We start from the raw sequence: 8371 nt of genomic DNA on the forward strand, positions 1-8371 counted from the left end.
ACTACACCTATTGGAAGGCTAGAATGAGGATATTTATCCAAACCCAAGACTATGAGATTTGGAGCATCATAGTTAATGGACCATACATTCCTTCTATTTTTGTAGATAACATTACTATATCCAAGCTTGAAAAAGATTGGGATGATAATGATAGAAGGAAGGCACAACTAAATGCCAAAGCGATGAATGTGCTTTATTGTGCCTTAAACCGTAATGAATTCAATAGAGTCTCTACTTGCAATTCTGCAAAAGAGATATGGGACAGACTTGAAGTGACCCACGAGGGCACGAATCAAGTCAAGAAATCTAAAATAAACATGCTAGTTCATAAGTATGAACTATTTAAAATGGATTCTAATGAAACTATCACTTGCATGTTTACTAGATTTACTGATATTGTCAATGGTCTAAAAAGCCTTGGCAAAAGTTATGCTAACAGTGACCTTGTCAGAAAAATTCTTCGATCTTTGCCGAGGTTATGGGAAGCCAAGATAACGGCAATTCAAGAAGCCAAGAACTTGAACAAGCTACCACTCGAGGAGCTTCTTGGATCCCTGATGACGCATGAGCTTACGATGAAATAACACAGCGAAGAAGAATCCTCTCATAAGAAAAAGGTAATAGCCCTCAAATCTACTTCTTCTAACAAAGATCCATCTTGCAGTAGCAGCAGCGAAGAAGAAGATAATGAGGGAGATGATGAAGAGGCTCTTCTTGGGAGAAAGTTTCGAAGATTCATCAACCGGAAGAAGTCCGTTCATCAGAAGAGAGGTTCCTCAAGTTCCTACAACAAGGATAAAGGTAAGAAAAGGGAAAGTGAGGGAATCGGATGCTATGAATGTAAGAAGCCGGGACATTTTAGAGTCGACTGTCCCTTACTGAATAAGGGCAGCAGATACAAGAAAAAGAAAGCTCTCGTCTCCACTTTGACGGACTCCGATTCATCATCATCATCATCGGATGAGGAACAAGAGGAAAAGGCCAACTTCTGTTTTATGGCAAATGAAAATGAGGTAACATCTGAAACGCATTTAGATTTTATCTTTGATGAATTGTATGATGCTTTTAATGAACTAATGGATGAATATAAGACAATAAATCTTAAAAATAAAGAATTAAAACTAACTAATCAATCTCACTCCCATAAGTACGATAAATTAATTAAGGACAAGGATTCTATCATCAAAGAAAATTTAGAACTTAAAACAAGCAACCAAATGTTAACTCAAAAAACTAATATCTTAATTAAAGATAACGAAAGACTAACTAAGGAAGTTTCAGAACTTAAAAACAGTAAACAAACTATAAAAGATAATCTTACAAAAGACTTAAACTTACTAAAAACAGAAAAACTGAAGTTAACAAAAGAACTTGAAAAATACAAACCTATTGTAGAAAAGTTTACATATAGTTCTGAAAAATTGGAGATGATCCTTAATAATCAACAAGCTGTGTTTAATAGAGCTGGTTTAGGGTATAAGCCTAAGAATAAGCAAAAGTTTCTTAAAAACTTTTTTGTAAAAGCTGGGAAAAGTAAAACTAAAAATATAACCTGTTTTTGCTGTGGAAAAGTAGGACATAAAGCTAATGTGTGTGACCATAGGAAAGTAGAAGCTAAAAGAAAAATTAAAAAGGTTTGGGTTCCAAAAGAAACCAACATTACTAACCTTGAAGGACCCAAGAAAACTTGGGTACCTAAAATTATATGATTTCCTTGTGTGGGAGTGTCTTGCAGCCAAAGTCGACAAAAACTGTTGGTACTTGGATAGTGGCTGCTCAAGACACATGACGGATGACAAGGAGCAATTTTTCACCCTAGAGCCTAAAAAGGGAGGTGCTGTGACTTTTGGAGACGATAACCAAGGTCACATCGTTGGCATAGGTAAAGTACAAATCACCTCTTCAACCTTCGTTGGTAATGTATGATTTGTAGATGGTCTTAAGCATAACTTACTTAGCGTTAGTCAATTATGTGATAGAGGTTTTGATGTTCTGTTTAAGCCATCTCTATGCATCATAACCAACTCAATTGACAATAGCTTAGTATTCAAAGGAATAAGACGTGGCAATGTTTATGTAGTAGATCTTGAAGATCTCGCTAATAATAGCCGTTGCCTAGTAGCTAGTGATTCTAAAGTCAATGATGCAAGTTGGTTATGGCACCGTAAATTAGGTCATGCAAGTATGGATACAATATCAAAATTAGTTAAAAGAGATTCTGTGATTGGTTTGCCGAAGCTAAAATTTGAGAAAAATAAAATTTGTGAAGCATGTCAATATGGCAAACAATCTAGAAGTTTCTTTAAATCCATAAATTGTGTCTCTACTGCTAGACCCCTTGAACTACTTCACATGGATCTTTTTGGACCAACTAGAACCACAAGCCTTGGTGGAAACAAGTATGATCTTGTCATTATAGATGATTTTTCTAGATACACATGGGTCATGTTTTTAGCTCATAAAGATGAAGCATTTTCAGTATTTAAGAAATTTCATAAGGAAGTAACTAACTCAAAAAATGCTTCAGTTATAGCTATTAGGAGTGATCTGTAGTAAAAAGGGGATAACTCATAATTTCTCTGCACCTAGGACACCACAACAAAATGGAGTTGTGGAAAGAAAGAATAAAACCCTAGAGAAAATGGCTAGAACCATGTTGTGTGAAAGTAACCTTCCTAAGTATTTTTGGAGAGAAGCCATTAACATGTCATGTCATATATTAAATGGAGTTTTATTGAGACCAATTATAAAGAAAACACCTTATGAACTTTGGAGAGATAGAAAGCTCAAAGTAAACTATTTTCATGTTTTTGGGTGTAGGTGTTTCATTCATAATAATGGCAAAGATAACTTAGGCAAATTTGATTCTAAATCTGATGAAGGTATTTTTTTGGGATATTCTACATCAAGTAAAGCTTATAGAGTCTTCAACAAAAGAACTCTTGTTATTGAAGAGTCTATACATGTTGTTTTTAATGATACTAATGATGTCTCTTCTAGCAAGAGAGTAGCTCTTGATGATGATGCAGGAATACTTGAGAAAAGGATAGATGATATGACATTACAAGAGAATGAACCGAAGCAAATTGGAGAAACTTCAACAAGCCAAGAGGTAATTGTTGATCATGGGCTTACTAAGGCTTGGAGGTATGCTCATGGTCATCCTAAAGAATTAATTTTAGATGATCCATCTCAACCTGTTAGAACTAGAGCATCTCTTAGGAACTTAAATAATCATCTTGCATTTGTCTCACACTTTGAACCTAAGAACATAGAAGAAGCTGAAAGTGATGTAAATTAGATAAATGCTATGCAAGAGGAACTTAACCAATTTACAAGAAATAAAGTATGGAACTTAGTTGAAAGACCCACTGAATACTCAATCATAGGAACTAAATGGATATACAAAAATAAACTTGATGAAAATAGAATTGTGATTAGAAACAAGGCTAGACTAGTAGCAAAGGGCTATAATCAAGAAGAAGGTATAGATTTTGATGAGACTTTTGCTCCTGTAGCTAGACTTGAGGCAATTAGATTGTTACTAGCATTTGCATACAATAAAGATTTCAAATTATTCCAAATGGATGTAAAAAGTGCTTTCTTGAATGGATATATTAATGAGGTAGTTTATGTAGAACAACCTCCTGGTTTTGAGAATCATCAATACCCCAATCATGTTTATAAACTAAACAAAGCACTTTATGGTCTAAAACAAGCCCCTAGAGCATGGTATGAAAGACTTAGCAAATTTCTATTAAACCATTAATTTTCTAGAGGAAATGTTGATACAACTCTATTTTTGAAAAAGAAAAACAAAAATATGTTGGTAGTGCAGATTTATGTAGATGATATTATTTTCGGTGCTACTAACAATCGTCTTTGCGAAGAGTTTGCTGAGTTAATGCAGAGTGAATTTGAGATGAGCATGATGAAAGAATTGAACTACTTCCTCGGACTTCAAATCAAACAATCCAAGGAAGGAATTTTCATCAATCAAGCTAAATACATCAAGGAAATGCTAAAGAAGTTTGATATGGATGGAAATAAGGCAATTGGCACCCCCATGAGCTCATCATGCAAACTAGACAAAGATGAATCAGGTAATTCAGTTGATCAAAAGCTGTATAGAGTTATGATAGGATCTTTACTATATCTTACAGCAAGTAGACCTGATATTATGTTTAGTGTATGCATGTGTGCTAGATATCAATCTAATCCTAAGAAATCACACCTAATTGCAGTTAAGAGAATTTTTAAATATCTCATAGGAACAAAAAATATAGGTCTATGGTACTCTAAAGAATCAAGCATAAACTTAATAGGGTATACTGATTCAGACTTTGCTGGCTGTAAACTTGATAGAAAAAGCACCAGCGGATCATGTCAATTCTTAGGAGAAAACTTAATCTCTTGGTTTAGCAAGAAACAAAACTCGGTTGCACTATCTACGGCAGAAGTCGAATATGTTGCTGCCAGGAGTTGTTGTGCTTAAATCTTGTGGATTAAACAACAACTTGAAGATTATGGCATTAAACAAGATAAAATTTCCATAAACTGTGATAATACAAGTGCCATTAATCTAACTAAAAATCCAATTCAGCATTCAAGAACTAAACACATTGAGATAAGACATCACTTCATACGAGATCATGTACTGAATGGTGATGTGACACTTCAATTTGTTTGTACTGATGATCAACTTGCTGATATCTTTACAAAACCTTTGAGTGAAGATCGATTTTGCATTCTTAGAAGAGGATTAGGAGTGATTGATCCATTCTTGTGATACTCCCCTCTAAATGATTGATTTTGATGATTAGCTTATGTTAGATATAGGATTTCTTATCTATGGTCATCAAATCAGATCTTAAATCTTAGATATTTCCATAACTCTCTCCTTTGGCACGGTAATAACAAGTTTTTTTTGGTTATGTGCCAGAGTTCGAGTCGACTCAAATAGATTTCAGAGTCGGCTCGTGGGCGAGTCAACTCGCGCATATTTAGGAGTCGACTCGAGGTCGAGTCGACTCGCGACTTACCGGAGTCGACTCAAGGTCGGAAATCCGAGTTTTAACCCTAATCAAAACGTTTATTCCTCACTTCTATTCTCGGCCGCCACTGTTCCAAAACCCTAGAGTCGTCTCCGACCTCGTCTCCGACCCATTCTAGGTCCTCTCCCTCGAGTTTTCTTCCGGGAGGAAAGTCAGCTTTGACTTCCTCTCCCGGGAAGGGTTCAACCTAGGGCATCACCTTAGAGCCCAAAGTTTAGAATATTTTTGTTCTCTTGACCTCCCCACCTACCCGGGGTTAGTTCGGGAATTTTATGGGACCGTCACAAGGGGTGGCGGTGGTGTCCAAGGAGTAGTAGCCAGTGTCCCCATTCTCATTTCCGAAGATCTCATTGCTAGGATCCTCCACTTATCTTGCGATGGGATCGCTCCCACACATCTTACAGATAGGACAGAGGCCCTTACGGCCATCTTAGGGAGACCACCCCAATCCCCCCTCGAGGAGGTGTCTGCAAATCAGCTTACGGCTGAAATGCGACTCCTCCTGAGCATCATATCTAGGACCCTTTTTCCTAAGACTGGTCGGTTTGACTTCATCTCAGAAAAGGACCTAGCATTGATGTTCTACATCCTACATGACATTCCTATAAACTTCCCAAAGCTAATCTATAGATATCTCTGCGAACCCTTAGATAAGCTTTGGCTAAGCCTTCCCTATGGTATGCTCTTTACTCTTATTTTTAGGGAATTTGAGGTCCCTATCCTTGAGGGAGAACCCACACGTTTCCTTAGGTACACTGATCGTATGGGTGAGGGGACTCTTCACAGGATGGACTTCCATAAAGTAGAGGGAGTCTGGGTTAGGAAAACCTCTTCATCCACACCATCCAACCCTACCACCCATCACTCACCTAGTCCTGATCATGACCAGGATCCTTACATAGCTCCTCCCACTTTTTCTTCCACTTCTGGTCCTTCATTCCCATCCACTTCAGCCGGACCCTCTACTGCACCACCACCTCAGCAGCCCCTGGAAGTCCGGATCAGCTCTGAGCAGCTCCGGGAGATGAGACATGACATTGTGAGGGAGCTGAGAGATGACTTGTTGAGAGAACTCCGAGGTCCCCTGACTGCTCCCTCCACTGACATCGTTCCCTCCTTAGCAGCCGTATCCAAGATGGTTGCAGACCTAAAGGAGGAAATCTACAACATAAGGAGCCTAGTTCAAGCTCAACACTGGAACATTAGCAATATAAAGGATGACACAAGGATGATGCGAGACAGCATCAGAAATGAGCTAGCTAGCCAAAGTCAGGGTGCAGAAAGGCTAGCAAATGCCTTGATCTACAAACTTGACACCCTCCAAGAAAGTGTGACCCAGCTCACCTCGACACAGTCTAGGGCCACCTCGAAGATCCTTGAATAACTAGGGAACGTCAATGAGGGGTTAAGCATGGTCATCAAACATACTAGACTGAGTACGGGAGCCACATCCTCCACTACAAAGAAAAATTACTGTATTTTTATCTGTTTTTATGATGTACAGTCTCTTGAGGACTTTTTTGATATGTAATCACACTTGTACTCAAATTTTGAATTTAATACAATGAGTAGAAATTTCCTTTCAAAATTGTGCATTCTTGAGTTCTAATGCTTTTCTATGTATTGTGCCTTTTTACTATGATGACAAAAAGGGGGAGAAAATATGATGAATTGAAATGTAAAGGGAATCACTAAAAAGAAAATCCTTAAAAACAAATTGTCAGATTTTTCCTCTAAAAGTAAGAATTTAAGCTCAAAAGCTTCAAGATATTAAAAGAAAATTCAGAGAACCTAAACAAAATTGAATGCATATGTTGAGGGGGAGAATCTGAAATCTTAAGAAAGCAAATTCATTAAACACATATAAGCCAAACAATTGATTGCATAATATGAAGGCTTATATAATTCCAAATGAAAGGGGAAGCTTTAATTTCAGAATTTACTGTTTCATACCTTTCAATTTTGGATAAATTAAATGACTAGATATTTGAATTCATTTCAAAACTTTATTATAAATCTCCTTTTGGTTGAGCAATTCACTTTACAAATACTCAATGTTTTGTCATCATCAAAAAGGGGGAGATTGTGGAGTGATTGGTTATACCCCTATTTGATTTTGATGAGCTCAAAGCATTTGAGTATATTTCAAGTTGTACTAATGAATACAATCTAGTGTTTCAGGCAAATATATGTAAATTTATCTTTAATAACATCGAGCCTTTGTTCAAAGTCATTTGGCTAAGTGTTGAACTAATTTAAGCCAAAGTCTGAAGCTCGAGTCGACCCGGAAGAGTACGAGTCGACTCTAAGTGTTTTAGAGGTTCTGGCACGAGCTTGAGTCGACTCCGGTACACTACGAGTCGACTCCAACTGAGAATAGACAGAAGGACAGAAAGATGAATCTCAGACCCTGTCACCGAGTCGACTCCAATGGTTTCGAGTCGATTCCGATGCTTACCGAGTCGACTCCCGATGGTTCCGAGTCGACTCCAAGGAGTAACAGACAGAAAGACAGAGAAGTATTTTCTGGACCCTGTTACCGAGTCGACTCCAGAAGAATTCGAGTCGACTCCAACGTTTGACGAGTCGACTCCAACGTTTGGCGTGTCGACTCTCAGAGGAAAGCAGACTGAAAGGCAGAAAACCAAATAAAGTGACTCTGTGAACGAGTCGACTCCGAGAATACGAGAGTCGACCCCAAGTCAGCCGAGTCGACTCCAAAACGATCCGAGTCGACTCCGAGGCAGTTCAACTTTAAAGACAGAGGATCAGTTTTCGGGCTCTGAGAGCCGAATCGACTCCAAGACGATCCGAGTCGACTCCGAGGCAGTTCAACTCTAAAGACAGAGGATCAATTTTCGGGCTCTGAGAGCCGAGTCGACTCCAAGATGATCCGAGTCGACTCGAGAAAGAAATGCAGAAAAATAGATCTCTGGAACCCTGAGAACGAGTCGTCTCCAGAGGGCCGAGTCATCTCCGGATATTGGTGAGTCGACTCCAGGTTTGGCCGAGTCGACCCCAGAACGGGACAGCACCTTAATTCAAATTCTGAATAGTGGGCGAGTCGTCTCCAGGAAAGCATGAGTCGACTCCAGCAATAGCCGAGTCGACTCCAGATCGAGCGAGTCGACTCCGACCCCAACGGATACATTGTCAGGAGTTGCAGATTATGCAGAACGGCCACAAATTAGTGTCTAACGGCTAGTTTTCAAAGGGGACTGCTTAAATAGCCAGAGTGAACAGTAGTAGACACCAAGAGAGCTATTCCATTCAAACAAAAAGGAATTTCCACCTACCAAAGGCTCTCAAGAGTAAAT

This window comes from Phoenix dactylifera, unplaced genomic scaffold, assembly GCF_009389715.1.
Source record: "Phoenix dactylifera cultivar Barhee BC4 unplaced genomic scaffold, palm_55x_up_171113_PBpolish2nd_filt_p 001313F, whole genome shotgun sequence".
NCBI lineage: Eukaryota > Viridiplantae > Streptophyta > Magnoliopsida > Arecales > Arecaceae > Phoenix > Phoenix dactylifera.